Here is a 17,777-nt window from a genome sequence, read left to right as displayed (position 1 = left end):
TTGGAATTATTTCTTGTATTATTGGAATTCTTTTCAGAAAGTCCTGTCTGGCTCTTTGTCTTAAAGTGCTTTCCCTATGCTTTCTTTTAGTGGTTTCGAGGTTTCAGGTCTTACATTCAGGTCTTTGATCCATTGTGAATTGCTTTTTGTGCAGCTGGAAGTGTCACAGGAAAGGGTAATGGGGGAGAGAAACAAATGAGACCAAAGTATTATGACATATGCATGAAGATAAATTATTAAACCCATTATTTTTATGCTGACCTAAAATTAATAATAATGAAATGAATCAGGACAATATATATATTCATATATGTAAATATATGTTGTCTTGGGCATGAAAGTTCAATGTGTCTCTAAAATTAACATCTTTACTCATTCAACAAACCTAAAACTTAGACTTAAAGTATGAGGATGCTCATCAACTAACAGGAAAATGGTAGTCTGGCAATGTCTGACAAGCATGAGCATAGACACTGCAACTTCCAGGAAGTTATCCCTGAGAAACTGAGATGGCTCTGGGCTTTCAAACATCTCTATTTCTAATGAGCAGAGTGGAACAGTGGGTAAATTTTCTGGACTTGGAAAGTATGATTTTGAATCTTGATTTTTGTTGCTTAAAGCCCATGAGATCTTAGATAAATTAATCACTTAGACTTACTGAGCTCCAGTTTCCAAGCAAATAACATGAAGCTCAGAGAACTTGTCTTATATGGTGTTATTTTGTAGACATATTTATACAAATAAGTGCTGCCTACAAGATAAAGAAAGATCTTGGGAAAGGTCATATTGAAGAAAGCACCCTTCAAGTTAGAAAATGCTATATAAATGGGGATGCTATTACTCTTAGAATCAAGTTGTACTTTATCAAGGCCTTTTTTGACTATGAGACTTTACTCCAGGGCTGTGTGACCGCCTTTATAAGGTCAATATGACAAAGAAGGAATTTACAGTGCCATAGAATTATATAATGTTCTTATATGAATACACGTATTTTAAAATCTCATTTTAATAAGATACTGCATTGTGCTAAATCATTTATATATCTATCCTTTTTTTTTCTAATAATAATTCCCCAGCAAACTATGAGAGAGGGTAATGAAAAAAGAGTTAAAGAAAGAGAGGTACTGTATCTTATTTCCTTAGCCTTCAGATAGTGCAGTTCTACCTTCCAGAGATGAAGTCAAAATTTGTGCTTGGGCGGGGGGCAGCCTCAATCAGCAAATGGAAAATATTTTAAATATGCTTGCTAGTTTGATTTTGTACTATTAGAGGGAGAAGAAAGTTCAAACTTATTACCTACAAGTCATTACCACTTGGTAAACCTGAAGGCTATTCTAAGTCATTCGTATATGCTTGCCTTGTCTGCCATACACATTTGTTCCACTAAATTTTCTCCTTCTCGCTCTCTGGTTGACCCACCCTCCCTCTCTCAGGGGCTCCTGTTGCTGATGCGGGTAGACAAATCGGCATAACACATTTTTATCTTGGGCTTCCCACGGTTTATTTGATAGGGAAGGAGGACTTAGAAAGAGATGGTGTCATTCCAGTCCTGCTCATAGTCTCTGTTAGCTTTTGCCGCTGCCCCCCGCCCCCCTCCCCGTGGTTGCCAGGTTTCACCCCCTAGTCTGTGGATGCCCCTTCTCACTTCCACACCTGCAGGACGCCTCTGCCTTTTGTCCCCGGCGGCAGCACACTTCCTTTTCCCACTCCTATCTAGCTGCTGCTAGCTCTACGGGTGGCTAGGCTCCAACCTTTATCCCAGGGTGCCCTGAGCTCGCCCATTGCTCATACTTTTCGGAGGTCTGGGTGGTTTCCAGGGTGCAACATTTGTAAGGAGAAGTTGGGATACAGGCTAGTAACAAATAACCTGCGATGTTAGTGACTTAAAAGCACAGGTCATGACGATTTATTTCTTGGCGGAGGGAAACATTCTTCTTCAGGGTCTCATATCATGTCAGAGTTAAGTGGTGCTTCTGGAGAGAAGTGTTATCCATCACTTCTCACACACATTGGCTGAGATGGTCACACGGCCACATTTCACAAGTGATCCAACAAATAATATTGCTGCCCAGAAAGGGGAGAGTCAGAAGTATCAGGTGAGCATCTCAACAAGTTGGCATACCATTGATACTTGAATGAAACAGTAAGGTGAGTCCTCAAAGTAATCCAACATTGACCAAGAAGGTTGGGCCTGAGTTGGTGTGATTGGTTGGCCTCTATTCCAATCTCAATCTTTCCCAATCTATTCTGTTAAAGTCCCTTGGCCCACCATCAGAATTTAATCCTTATGCAAATTCTGATCATGATTTTATGTACTCTTTAAAAATGCAGATAAATACTAAGTATATTATAATTTTAGTGTGTTCATTTTATGGTTTGAGCAAGCTGGTTGACTGAGGGTTCTTGAAATGGAAAAAAAAAAAAAAAAAAAAAAAACCCAAAAAACCCTACAGTAGAAGTCCACACATGATCCAGGATAGTTTATGACAGAAGTCATAAATTTGCTTAAAACATTGTGAAGTTTTTCTTGCAGTTTCTTTTGTAACATGACTGCACAGTTCTCAAGCATGAACATAATAGAGGACAATGTCATGCTGTAATGCCAAAAGTTTGGTTATGCCTGGCACAGAAGCCTTCTGTCATGAGGGGAGAAAGGATGGCTGAGGCAAATCATCTACTTTATTTTGTTGCCCATGGTAGGTTTTAACTGCCAGTATGGCAATCTATAGGGCTGTGCACTGTGCATGGTTCCATAATAATTGCAAGTCCTGGATGGTCGCCTTTTAGAAATGAGGTGAGGCCTCAGGACATTCTGGTCAGTTTTCAGAATAAGGCCTTAGGAGTTCTCGGGTTGGGGTGCTTCCAGCACAAAATGACAAACTACACACTGCGCTATGGTTTCTCTGTTTCCATTCAGAAAGAATTTTTCTTCTGAAAAAAGTACATGAATTAGAACATCAGTTCTCTTGAACACTTTAAAATGCTTCTCATTATTTTAAAAAAAATCATGCTAAGGAAATATAGTCTAGGTTGTTTGTTCTAATTATGCAACAAAATCACTCAGTTCTGGTATGTTGGTTAAAAGTCAAAACAGCTTGTATTTGAATACAGCTATACACATTCAACATGCAAAAGCTGTTTGCATCATGATAATTAGACATTAAATTGTGATTTATATTGTTAAATACTGATTTAGAGCTAACTTAGTAACAATCTGGAAATTTAGAACTACTTTGGGATTTATGTATTTCCATACCACATAATGTGTCATGTATTCCTTTTCTTTTCAAATTTAAGGTGATACTGTAATTTACATCTTAACATATTTTGGATAGTAACATGGACATGTAAAACGAATAGCTAAAGTTGCATAAAGATTCTTTTAGTGAGAAATAAATACTCCTCCTATTCTTGCTCCCAAATGGCTGGACTACCTCCTCAGAGATGACCATTGCTATCTGTTTATTGTGTTTTCTTAAAATAATAACTATAGTACTATGAACTTTCAAATATGTGTGTGTGTATATTTGCTCTTTTACTTTGTGTTTTTCATTTAACAATGTATGTTAGAGATTATTTTATTTTACTATTCAAGAACTATTTTGTTCACATAGCAATTACTTAGTATTCTATTGCATTGATCTGTCATAGTTTACCTAATTCTCTATCAAAGAACATTTCTGTTGTTTCAGGTTTTTGCCGTATAGGTTATTCTGGAAATTAGATTTTTGTATTTAAATCTTTCTGTATCTATGTGACTTTGCTGTTGGGTACAGTTCTTGAAGTAGAATGGCTAGACAAAGGGCAGATTTTCATTTTGTCAGGAACAACAAGTTAATTATATAATGCCATAGCATGTAAAATTGAAGTTTACTCTTTTTACTCAACTTCATTCAATTGTCCATCTCCAGACTAATATAGTCAAAACAAGACATGACTTCATCCTCAAAGAATTAAATGGTACCTGTTTGGAACATACGTATTTTGACTACTTTAACATCATCTTCATAAGACTTATTTAACAAGCCTAAAATTGAATCTAAAAGATTACATATACATATATCTAGACTCTATTTAATTTTGAAATAAAAATATTAAATGGATTTTCAAATAAAGTGGTAAAAATATCACTAGGCATAATCATGGCAAGCCTGTCCTGGAGTGTAATAGTTAACTAGTCAAAGCAGAGTCATGCTTTATTTAAAAGCTCAGTGAAATCTAACTTGTAAACTGGCCATTACATAAATATTTATATTTAAGTGAGCTTACCAAAACCTTCTTTAAACTGGAAAATTCCTGCTTCAGACTTCCAGGAAGAGAACCAGGACAATTTAGAAGACCTCACATAGTTAGGGATAATTAAAGAAGCTGCTTAGAGTTTTATATTACAATGTAAGTAATCCATTTCATTGTGGAGAGGAAAGGGTGTGGTTTTTGGTGCAGCAGAGGAAGGGTTAAACTATCACTCCTTTCTGATAATTTTGTATTACTTGTATAAGATTGCTAAATGTCAAAAAGTGTTTTATTATTATTTTTTGCTAACAGTATAAAACTGAACATACTGTAAGACATAAGGTAGCAGGTGTCTTGGCTCTAAACTATCAAGTCTGTGGGCATTCTGTTGTAACAGGTGCTCCAAAAAATTTGAACAGATTTTAACCAGCGCTGTATGGGCTTTTTAATTAGCCTGGTTATTCAGCATGTGTAAAAAGCATTAGGTATATGCTTAAAACATCATAGGGTCTGAAAAACAAATGCTGCACATAGTCACTCTTTTTCTGGCTTCATTTTGCTTTCTGCCTTTACATTTGACGTATGTGTCTCTTTTATTACAGAATTTCCCCAGCTGAGGCAGGAGCATGACAAAGAATTACCACTGCTAATAGTAACATTAGGGGATCCAGAAGACTGTACTGGGCTCACACAGACACTGCATACTTCTGATTCAACTCAAGCCAGGTATCTATGAGGAGGCAACCCAATCCTTCTTAGAATAATTTATTTGAAAAAGTCATATGTCTTATAACTTGTCCACTGCCAAAAAAATCTTATTTTGAATCTCTAAAGCATGAATTTTTATTTGGGATTAATGTTTAGGATTGGGGTGTGTGTGCTGGATGGCTTTAGTTGTCAACTTGACACACCTGGGTAGAGGGAGCTTCTATTTGGGAATTTCCTCCATTGGACTGTTCTGTGGCCATGTCTGTGGGGCATTTTTTTGATTATTGAGTGATGTGGGAAGGTCCAGTCCACTGTGGGTAGTGCTATCCCTGGGTAGGTTGTTTTGTATTATATAAGACAACAGGTTGAGCATGGGCCAGGAGAGCAAGCCAGTAAGCAACACCTCCAGGTTACTGCCCTTGGGCTCCCTGATGAACTGTAACCCAGAGATGTAAACCAAATAAACCCATTCCTTCCTGTGGTACTGGTCAGAGTATTTTGTCATAGCAATTGAAGGCAAACTAGTACAGGGTATACATGGTAAAATTCTATCTTTATCTTAATTATTTTTCACAATCATAATGTTAAGACTACCTTTTTATATGCTAATGTTATATTAGATCTTTGGGGTCCAAGTTTGCAGCATTAATTCATTGATTTGTAAGTATTTATTAAAAATCTATTACAGAAGCAGTGGTGAGAAAGAGAAGGAGGAAGAGAAATTGTGTGTATGTTTTAATGTGTACAACCTAAAGGAATAAATGTTCTTTAGTGACACATGTCTATAATCCCACCACTTAGGAGGTTGAGGCAGGAGGATAAGGGGTTCAAGGTTAACCATAACTACATAGCAAGTCTGAGATAAATCTGGGTCACCTAAGAGAATGTCTCAAAAAGCCAAAACAAATGAACCCAACCAAACGAAACTCAGAGTTATTTTTCTAAGGTAGTTAAAAATCTACATATTTTTGACACCTTAATGGTATTGTAAACACAGTGCACTATGGGAGTTGAAATAATAGAGAGATTTACATTTAGTAAAACTGAGTCAAATTTTACAAAAACTGGTGACATTTGGTTTTGGTCTGGCAAGGATAGAATTTTGAAGTGATGATAGAATTGGCATTTGTGGCTATATTACATGAAAAGATGAAAGTACGTTAGAGTCATTGATTACAATTTGTGTGTATTATTGGGGGCTGTGCTTCATTTTTTAGTAATATAGGTGAGATAGAGATATGTTTTGAACTGAACAAATGAATGGTACCAACTGCTGATGGTCTAGTATCCCAAGTTCAGTACAGGGGCTTGCCCACTTTACTTTACCTATATATTTGTAACAGCCCTGTAGGACGTTTTCTTATGTCTGTTATCTATAGAGGATGTTTCAGATTCTATCTTACTTAGAGTCATAGGATGAATAAAATGTAGATGAGGATTTTGGCTAGAAATAATCTGGTACTTAAATGAAGGCATTTTTCTATAACACTGTACCATGTCTTTCGCTTTAAAACTACAAGAAATCTTATGGGTCCTTTCTTTACTTATAGTCCACCCATTCTCATTGAAGGTAAAATTAATTTTTTGAGTATAGTCAAAACCATGTCTTTTATGTATTAAATACAAACTCACATGCAGTATATACATAGACAATATATGTGTATGTGTGTCAGTGACTAGATTATTAATATATAGAAATATAACTGTGTTTCAGCATTTTATGTTAGAAGATGAGTAGGGAAAATATTTTATATTGGAGAGTAATTAGAGAAACACAATTTATGTTGGAGGGTGATTAAGGAAAATGTCTAAAAAGCCCCCTTAGTGAATAAAAATGAAAAAGATTGAGAAACACTGGTGTGCTGGTTAACTTTTGTCAACTTGATACAAACGATAGCCACCTGGTCAATTGAGGAATTACCTCCATCAGATAGGCCGGTGGACATGTCTCTGGGGGCATTTTCTTGATTGCTAATTAATATAGAAGGGCCCAGTCCACAGTGGATGGTGCCACCGCTGGGCAGGTGGGCCTGGGCTATACAAGAAAGGTAGCTCACCAAGCCAAGGGAGCAAGCCAGTAAGCAGCGTTCTTTTATGGTCCCTGCTTCAGTTTCTGCCTTGAACTCCTGAGATAGCTCTCTAAGTGGTGGAATTGTAACCTGTAAGCTAAAATAAAGCTTTCCTCTCCCAAGTTGCTTTTGGTCAGTGTTTTATTTCAGCACCAGAAAGTGAATTAGATCAGCTGCCCTAACTCAAACCCCCTCATTTTAGGGAAGATATGGGAAGTCCTAGAGTGAACTTGATTGTCCCATTCCTGCAGCAGTATAGGTGCACTTGTGGACCGGAAAAGAAATTCTATTGTTAGAAACAAAAAAGCACAAGAACAATGTTACCTTTCTAATGATGCCTTCCTCTTTAATTTGGTTTCTTTCTGGGTTTGTAGGTGAGCTTACTTATGCATGCATTAACTTCCTAAGCTATAAATAACTAAATCACAACTTTTGGAGGTCAACAATGATGAGTAAGCCCATCTTGGGGTTGAATTTTGACCTGGAATGTGCTGTTCAGGTTGCTGTGTGCTTCCTCCTGAGCTGCCCCTGCTGGGTGCTAGGAGAACAGCACCTAGCCAAGTCTTAGGTGGTCACAATTATGAATGAATGCATTAATACTGGCAGTCACAAAAAGAATGGGGCTCAGAAGGACAGAGCTGTTTATCTTTTAAATGATTGAAGTGTTAGTTTAACTGATTTCATAAGGAAACAAATAATACTGACTTGTTTGCTGACAGTCAGACATCTCATGCTAGAAGTGGTCTGGGGTTTGAGCACTCAACAGAGCTTTATCTTGAGGTCCCTTTGGACCTCACATTCTCTCATTGTTATTGTGCTGAGAAGCATGACCTTTGTTTGGGGCCAGACAAGGGGATCATCATTAGGGAGTGTTAAGAAACCCTTAATGCAGTTTCCTTACATTCTTCCTGCACATCAACACACAATCGTTAATTTGTTGAAGAAAAAAGAGTGGATGTTTTAAAATCCTACTGACATAAATGATTCTGCTAATCTCTTCTCTCTCTTCTCTCTCTCTCTCTCTCTCTCTCTCTCTCTCTCTCTCTCTCTCTGGACAGAACCTAGGACCACGCACTTGCTAGGCAAACACTCTGCCTGCCACCCAGCCACCCTCTAGTCCCTTAATTTCTGTGTATGTGACACAATGAAACATTTTTCCCATTGCCTGATTCTCTGCATTTACACTAACCAATTTTTTCATTTTCTTCTGTATATTTTAAAAGTTCCTTTATGATTATAAAGCATGTATGAAGAGATGTTTTTCTTTCTCCCTCTGTAGCTATGAAGTGGTATAATACACTTAGTAATCCATTCCTTTCCCCAGATGGTTTGTCTTAGAGATGCTCTCTGTTGGAGGGCTTCCTGTGTGTTTCTTTCTTAACAGCTGGATAATATTCCATTATACAAATGTACTTTATTGAACTAGAGTCTTACTGGTTGGCTTTGATATTGTTTACAATTTTGTGCTGTAGCATTTGTGTTGTTAGTAGGTAGGTATATTCTAAGACAGGAAATTTGTTGGGGCCTAGAGATTATGCACTTGTGATGTGGAAAGTGCCCATTTACAGCAGATACGCTTCTTCACATTACCAAGAATATGTCAGCAACACTCTTCATTTTTTCAGTCTAAAAAGTGAAAATGATGTATCAGTGTAGGTTTAATTTTCACAGCTCTGATTCTGAGTGAAGTGAAACTTCTTTTTGTGTGGTTAAAGCCAGTTTTAAATTATTTACTTATTAGTGTGTGTGATGTATGTGGGCATGCCTGTACCACAGCTTCCCTCTGGAAGCCAGAGCATGTTTTGGAGTTGGTTCTCATTTCCACCTTTACGTGGGTTCCAGGGATCGAACTCAGATCAGGCTTGAGCGGTTAAGTGCTTTACAGCTAAGCCATATTGCTGTAGCTAAAACTAGTTTTTTTCCCTTAAACAAGTGAATTGCTTGATTATATCCTTTGCAATACTCTGCTGACCCTTTTTTCTTATTGAGTTTACTTTAGGGACTTTGATAGGTTATAGATGTTTATTTTTATTTGACATCAGTGATTTTAAATAGTGACGAATTAAATAAAATTTTATTTTTTAATTCTGCTAGGATGCTGAATTAATTTTTCTGAAAAAGATGGTTTAACATAATTTATCATATGCTATTTAAAGTCTCATATTACAATTAAACAGAGCAAATAACTCTATTTATGAGAAGAATCCAGGTACTTCATTTATTGTTGTTTGGTTTGCTTTGCTACAGATGAACAAACCTATTGAGTACCAGCCGCTTTTCCTGGGATAGAGGTGCTTTTGTAATTTATTTGCTTAATTTTAGGAAAGGCAGTTGGTCTGACTGCTCTCTATCTGTCTATTGGTCAGGAAACTTGAGAAAGTTATGTTCAGGAATTAGCAAAGTACTTGCCACTTAGGACTTAGAAATGCTTATTTACATATCATTTATTTATTATATTTAAAACTTTAAAAATATTTTATTTATTATTTTTATTTTATGTGTCTGAGTGTATTGCCTGCATGTGTGTGAGTGCACCCGTGTCATGCAATGCAGCAGAGGTCAGAAGAGGGCTTTGGATCCCCCTGGAACTGGAGTTAAGGACAATTCATAGCCACCATATGGGTGCTGGGAATTGAACCTGGGTCCTCTGCAAGAGCAGTCAGTGCTCTTAAGTGCCGAGCCATCTCTCCAGCCCCTACTTAAAACTTTTTACAGTAGCCATTTAGAATAGCAAGGATTTCCATTTTTTACTGACATTCATAGGGGTGACCAAGAAGTTTCTTTCCTAGATAATCTTTTCTTAAAAAAAAAACATTTATTTTAGTGTGTGTGTGTGTGTGTGTGTGTGTGTGTGTGTGTGTGTGTGTTTTTGAATGTATGTATGTGCCCCATGTACATGCCTGGTGCCTGCAGAAGTCACAAGAGGGCGTGGGATCATTTGGAACTGGAGTTACAGATGGTTGTGAGCCACTGGACATGGGTGCTGGGAACTGAATTCAGTCCTCTGCAAGAGCAGCAAGTACTTTTTACCTCTGAGACATTTGCCCAGCCCTTGAGTAATCTTTTTATATTTCATTGAATTTTATGACTGATGTTTTATAGGTCAAAAGTGGTTGACTGTTGACAGTTTCTTGCAGTTCTATTTATATCTGACAATCGAATTAAGTCTCACATTCTACAGCAAGAAGCTCACCTTTTCAACACCCAGCAAGCATCCTGAAGCATCCCCACCGGTCTGTGTGTAAGAAGTTGCTCGGCCTCTTCAAGCCATCCAGATGGAATCTAGGACTGCAGTATTCAGTATCCACCACAAGAGGGAGGCATTTCTCCTGGAAATGTGATGTTTCTGCCGGTTTTTTCAGAATAAGAACCGCTCAGGCTTTGGAGAGAGTGTGCCACTAGGTCAGCAATAAACACTGTATGTAGAAGGGGAAGGGCAGTGATTATGTGTCAACCCATTGTTTACGTCGGAGGAAATCCCAGCAATTTTCTATCTGGCACCCTACAGTTAGTCATACTGAGAACAGGCCCGCCCAAATGAAGGGAGACCGCAGCAATAGCAAATCCATCTTTGCTGGCTTAATTGTGGATTTGGTAGCCAGAAAACCAAAACATCAAAAATGACTAACAGAGGAGAGTTGAAAGCGACTCTCTTCCACGTTTGAAAATGTCAGCTGCTTGGAAAAAAAAATCTCAGAGTGTGATAAGAGAGAGACTGCATTTGCCTGTGGAATTGCATCTTCCCCGGGTGAAACCTGTCATGATGAAGAAGAAGCGCCCTTTATCACCAGTTCCCTTTGCCAGGGTGTTGTGCAGGCACTTACATTGTGTGTTGGCACAGCTGTTAGAACCTTTACCTCAAAGATCGTGCAGCTCCTGGCTTGTCCTTTGTTCAGCTCTGGAAGTTTGCTTTATAGGAAAGACAAAGCTATTCCTTGACTTGAGTGCTACCACGTGGCAGATCCCTGCAAGGGGAATCCAGACGTCTGGGCTAGCCTTTACAATCAACAAAAAGATGAAGCAACACTGCTACTGCCAAGCTCTAAAGAACATAAAGTGGCCTTATAAAGAGTTTGCTCTATTAAGAGCCAAACGTGGGGGGCACAGTCCTGTAATCCTAGCACTTGAGAGGCAGAGGCAGGAGGATTAGGAACATTCTTAGCTATATAGCAATTTTGAGACCAGGCTGGGCTGCAAGAGAGCTGTCTCAAAATTAAGTAATTAAATAAAAATTAAAACATTTGTTCGATTTGAGGCAAATCTTAATAGAAACATTTTTTAAAAAATCAGGGAAAAGGGAGAGAATTGACGGAACAAACTGTGCTGCAAGTCTTCTGACCTTTAGCAGTTCTGCCTGCTTACAATATCTAACCACTGCAGTCACAGCTTCTTGGATTCAGTTAGTGAACCGGTATTAAGTCAATGGAGATAATAAATAGGCAATTCTTGTGCGTGCCCTTTCCCCAAGTCCCACACATACCCACACTAACTGGTTCTTTTTCTATCATGGTTTGTTGGGACTCTCTCCCACCTCCAAAATAAACTATCATATTTTCACTTATTCTAAGAAAGAAACAGGATGCTCTGATTAAAATGTGATTGCATGAAATGGCTGCTTTCTCCAGTGCATCTAGTCTCATGCTGAAAGCAGTAACTTATTAGAACAGCTGGTGCGGTGCCAGATGAAGACACTCAGTGCAGCATGAGTGAATCGCCAAGAAGAAAATGGCGAAAACCAAACCAACCAAACAAAAAGAAAACCCTCTCCCACACAAAAGAGCAAAGCTAAGCGATCTAAGAAGGACGTGAGGCAAGCTTTGATGAAAGACATCATTCACTTCAGCATGAAGCACTGACTAGACAATCTGTTTACTTTCTTTTTTGTTTTTATTTTTAGACAGTGTCTCCCTTAGCCCCAGCTAGTCTGGAGCTGACTATGGAGACCAGGCTAGTCTCATTCTCACAAAAATCTACTTTCCTCTGCTTCCCAAGTGTCAGGATTAAAGGAGTGTGCTACCATGCCCGGCTCTTCTTTAATTTTTTAAAAAATATTTATTTTGTTTCTAATTGTATGTGGTGTATCTCTGTGTGTATACTTCTGTGTGTGTCTGTGTCTATGTGTAGGTATGTGCACATAAGTGTAGTTGCCCAGGTGAGGCATGGAGGTGGAGTTACAGGTGGTTGTGCGCCACCTGCTATGGGTGCTGGGAACAGAACTGTGTCCCAGTGTAAAAGCAGTAAGCTGGCTTAACCACTGAGCCATCTCTCCAGACCCTCCCCAACTCCACTCCCCTCAGCTGGGCTACGAACAAGGAATTGTCATTTGTGCTTTGGGCTGTTTTGAATCTTTTTTAAAAGGACCCCAAAAGTCCATTTATTTACTTATTTACTTACTTATTTATTTATTTTTATTTATTTATTTAGTGTGTGCACATAGTGTGTGTATGGGAGTGGACATCAGAGGACAACTTTCAGGAATCAGTTGCTTTTCTTCTTCCACCATGTGGGAAACTCAGGTCATCAGGTGTGGTAGCAGGTGTCTTTACTTGCTGAGCCTCTCATTGGCCTGGTTTTGAGTCCTTACAGCACATAGATGAGTAATAGAAAGTGACTTGTGTATCGTGTGTGTATTTTGTACAGCCCACAGGTGGAGAAAATACTTCAGTATATTGATTTTTCATTGTAAGTGTTGAAGAAACCTATCTCATCTTTTTTTTCTGCTTTACATTTTTATTGTCTTTATTTTTTTTTTTGAGATACATTCTAAGTAGAACAGGCTTGCCTTTATCTCAAAATTCTTCTGCCTCAGATTCTTCTGTGTTGGGATAACAGGAATGACATACAACTGGTTTATAAATGTGCTAGTAAAATGGTAAATTAAAGAGGCTCATTCCTAGAGCTGTACTACACTAATATGTGAGGTGCACTACCTGTAAGAACAGTAAGTAGGTTCTGAGAGGTAGATGGGTGGAGCTGCTCAGTCTGAGAAAAGTGGGTGAGAAGCAACTTCTGTCTTTCCCCTTCTAGTCCTTGAAATACAAGTTGCGGCTTCCTCATGCCTACACATCCACTTCAAGACCAAAAGAAGGGGAAAGAGATAAACATTTGATGTGGAAAGACAACTTTATTAGGGTACAGAAATGGCTGGATTGTGGAAAGCCAATCTTGAAATAGTCCTGAGGCTTACATTTTAATCTTGGCTTGGCTTATTTGGACCACACGTGTTGGTGATGCTATTCTATCAGCAAAGAGGAAGAGACAGCACCTCTGAGATAAAGGCCCATCTGGGCCAGAGTGCGGGGGCAGGCAGCAGAGTCAACAGGTGTTTCTGTTACTGTAATTCACCCTCTATCTGCAGGCAGCACAAAGGAGACCAGCCACAAGCATTTACAACTGAAAGGGAAAGAGAACATCTTAGAGGCTATTTTTTCCCCTTATCCTGCTCCAACTTTTCAAAGTGACCCTTTATTCTACTTCCTTTGAAGTGGATAGAAGTTTTGGTTGGGCATTTCTCTATTAGCTTTTTGTTTTTAATAGGAATGTGGGCTGCCTTACAAAGAGCTCAGAAATTCTTGGGTGTTGGTGGTGAGGTTGGTAAGCTAACTGAATTTTCCATAAGGACTTTAAGCAAAGGGGGAAAGGGTATACTCCAGCTGATTTTAGAATTCATTGTTGAGTGACCTTAAGATTTAAATTCTTACTAATTGTCGAGATGTAAGGTGGGGAGTGTAAACAGGCCTAGTGGTGACTCTCCTGGGTGTGTATGAACAATACCAAAGCTCTAGATAGAAATGTAATGTAGCTCCTAGGTGATGTAAAACTCTTTTTATTGCGAAGTGAATTACATGGCTTCAATGTGAATTATGTTCTGCAATGGAGCTCTCTGTAATGAAACTTTTATGGGAACACTAGGTTTCATCCTCAAGGCTCAGGACAAGATCCATCCTACTGATACTGTCTTCCCTGCTCCAGGCCAGCACCTAACAACAGAACAGGCTGCTTTGCTATGACTTCAGACCTTCAGCTATGAGGATGACTGAGGTGGAGTGACCTCTTGTATACTTGAGGGCTGTGTCTTTTGCATCTTTTTCAAACATTTTCCATACTTATCTTGACAATTGCTTTATTTAGTAAGCTGGTTTTTTTCATCCTTCTACCAACTATTTTCTAAGTGTTTTGGATTTCTAGCCCAATGCCTGCCCCAGGAAGAGGCAAGTCTGGGAGAATGTGAACACTTGTACACTTTCTAAGGAGGATGAGGATGTGTTTCTATGAGGTTATAATTTCTTTGGAGGCTTCAGTAAGGCTAGAAGATTGCCCTCCCCCTATGGAGCCAGAGACTCATAGGGCATGAGCATTCTTTCTAACTTCACAGGGACTAGATCTGGATCTCAAAGGACTGTAACTTCTCTGAGATCTAGAGAATTCTAAAAGGCACCTAAACTACTGTAGGGGTATTGAAGCTCTAACATTAGAAACCTAGAGTTATGTGTCTAGGTCAATATTTTGGGACACATATATCTAAACAAGGTCCTGGAGCTTCTCCTATTGGGGGGCCATGTGTGACCTCTGGCCTCTGCTCTGGCATCAGATCATTCTAACCCATGTCCTACTTGACTTCAACTGGCTCTATGAAAACTCATGTTCCAAGCTGTACCCAACATTCTTTCTTTGACCTGTGCCATACTTGTGTCACTCGTTGCCCGTCATGACTGCTGTCCATCTACACTGCCTGCCTCAGGCAACACTAGCAGTTTGCTTTCTTAAAACACACTTCTGTGTCTTTGGCTACAAAACATACTTGTTCAGTGTGAAACTAGAAAGATGATATTTGAAAATCTAAACATAGAATATGATCTCTATTGCTGTGATAAAACATAGACCTAAACTTGGGGAAGTAAAGGTTTATTTGGTATACACTTATACATCATAGTCCATCTTTGAAAGAAGCCAAGGCAAGAACTGAAGCAGAGATCACAGAGAAACTACTTACTGTCTTGCTTCTCTGCCTGTGCTCAGTTTGGTTTCTTATACAACCCAGACCACCTGCCCAGGAGTGGTACTACCACATCACTGGGCCTTCCTACATCACTCAACAAACAAGAACATGACTCACAGACATGCCTATAGGCCAATCCCCTAGAGGAAATCCTCCAACTGAATTTTTTCCTTCCAGGTATGCTAACTGTAGGCAACCATGATACTTAGTATCTGATGGACACAGCATTGTTCCTGGCCAGGAATGATAATCATAGCAGACCAGGTGAGAAGTCAAGGCATTCAGCACTTGCTGGATGATGAGTCGGGTGGGAGACAAAGTCAGGGTAGGTCTCAGTTCAACGCCATCCCTTGCCATCCTAAGCCAGGTCAGAACTGCAGGGAACCTTCCTCGAAGTTAGTACTTTATCTGGAGCCTAAGGAAGCAGCTGCTTGCTCTAGTCATCTTGGTCTTCTTTGATTCATCCCAAGATCTAAAGAGCCTCCTGGACAAATGTGGGTTTCCCTGAAGAAGGAATCTCACAGTTAGAAGTCCTTGATTTCTGTATCTAAACTTCAGTCAAGTCAACCCTTGACTGTACCAGGCCTGTGTGGAGTCCAATTCCTTTCCAGGATGCATTCTCTGGTCCTTCCTGAAGGAATAGCTAACATTTATGACATTTATGAGGCCCTAACTGTGGCTCAGGCTTCTTAGATATTTTCTATATGCTGCCTAGTGACATTCAGTTCTGTGACATTCTGGGACTCTGTACTGTTGATGGTTTACTGCTAAGGAACCTGAAGTTCAGTCAGGTAAAGTAACTCATTCAATGTCACGTAACCAATAAGGAACAGAGCTGAGTTAAGCTCAGGTCTGCTGGACTCCAAAGCCTGCAACTAGTGTATAGAACAGAAGAAACGGCTATGAGTAGGACTGAGTAGGTAGGATTATTTATACCATAACATATTTTTTTATGTACACATACATTAAACACAGAATTTTTCTATAAAGTAACATCCATTTGAATTTTAGAAATGTTGAAGTATGCTGCTTTACAGAAAAATGTTGCATTGTGTAAAGTAAGCTACAACTTAAGACTTTTTCATGTCTATAGCTTTGGCAATGTCTAATAATGTTTTTTTTTTTTTTCCTGCAGTTAATTACCATTCTTATTTGGGTTGCTTTATCCTTCATCTCCCGACACCAACACCTTAATTAAGCTTTTCAAACGTCATGTTACCTTTTTATAAATTTTTAGGAATATGTTTCCACCATTAAGCTATTTTGCTATGGAAACAGAGATAACATAACTAATTTTGGATTCAAGAAGAGGCTTTGAAAACCTGGAAAGAAAAGGCAGCAACTCTGAAATAACCAGTACAAACTCCTGCCTCCCTTTCACTTCACAGCAGCTTCCTTCTGGGGGCCTTGCTGGCCCCCCTTCCACCATGCACCCTAATTGCATTAAGCCCATTTATGATCCATTTGTTTCTTCTCCTGCTTCCACAAAAGGAAATGCATTATTCATGGGTAACCTTTCTCCCCACTCCCTTTGTGTTTTCTCAGCACTGTAGACTATCTGAATTTCATGTTGTTGCACAGTCTGTGATACTGCCTGTTTTGGTGACTCTGATGTGAATTACTGCATTGCCATCAGACATTAGCAGAGCTCAGGAATACATCTGCATAGCAGCTCTGGGCTTTACTTAGAATTCTAGCTGCCCTTTTTAATGGCTCTCAACTGACCCACTTCAGCAGAAAGTTGGCCAAAGCTCTGTTCTGTTTTCTTAGGGGAAGCCACTTGCCTCTTCTTTGTCTGACAAATATCCAGATGGATCCTGAAACTCCCTCTGAGGCACTGAGATCATGCACACATCTTTTCTCCATGCTGTTTTTGATCATCAATACCAACAAAATAAAGCTAAGGTCTGTGGTCATATCTTTAACTGATGGAGCTGTTTTATGGTACTTCAAAATAAAGGTCCTTAGGAGATATGACTCAGTATCTATTTTATACCAGTAAAATACTGCTTAAAGTACTTGCTTTATTTTCTGTGGAACAATATGCATTCTTTCAAATTTAAATGAGTAGAAGCCAAGGTTTCTATTATACTAGCCATAGTTCCAAGGCTTAAAAGCCATAGTGACTAGTAACTACTAGTATGGAAATCTTAGAAAATTGTAGTGCATAGCACTACTCTAGTTATAATACAAACTGTATTAGGGTTCCCTAAACGAAGAGAACTGCTAAAGGAATATATATTAAAAGGTAATTTACTAGATTGATTTACATGATACAGTTGGGGTAGTCCAACAATGTCTGTCTCACACCATCTCACACCAGAGAGGCTGAGAACCTAGTAACTGCATGGTCCACAAGGCTGGGTACCTCAGGTAGATCGGTCTAGCGCTGGAAACCTGGAGGATTCCTGAACTACTGGTCTTCAATCTACAGTGGAAGCCTGAAGAAGCTGGGTTCTGATATAAACAAAACAGTGACAGGATAGATGAATTTGCCAGTAAGCATGAAAGCAAGCAGGCAAAAAACAGAGCTTCCTTCTTCCTCTTCTTTATCTTGGCTGCCACCAGAACGTGTCACCCACATTCAAGATGGGTCTTCCCACTTCAAATAATCTGATCAAGAAAATTTCTTTACAGGAATGCCCTGAACCTTGCCCTTTGGTTGATTCTGGATGTGATCAGGTTGTCAACCAAGATTAACCATCACACAAGCTAACATTTTGGGGGTTCCCATTAGATGACAGGCCTGGTTCTGAGCACATTATATA

The sequence above is a fragment of the Nannospalax galili genome, unplaced genomic scaffold (genome assembly GCF_000622305.1).
Source record: "Nannospalax galili isolate Female #2095 unplaced genomic scaffold, S.galili_v1.0 scaffold540, whole genome shotgun sequence".
NCBI classification, from domain to species: Eukaryota; Metazoa; Chordata; class Mammalia; order Rodentia; family Spalacidae; genus Nannospalax; species Nannospalax galili.
This window is presented reverse-complemented; position numbering follows the sequence as displayed.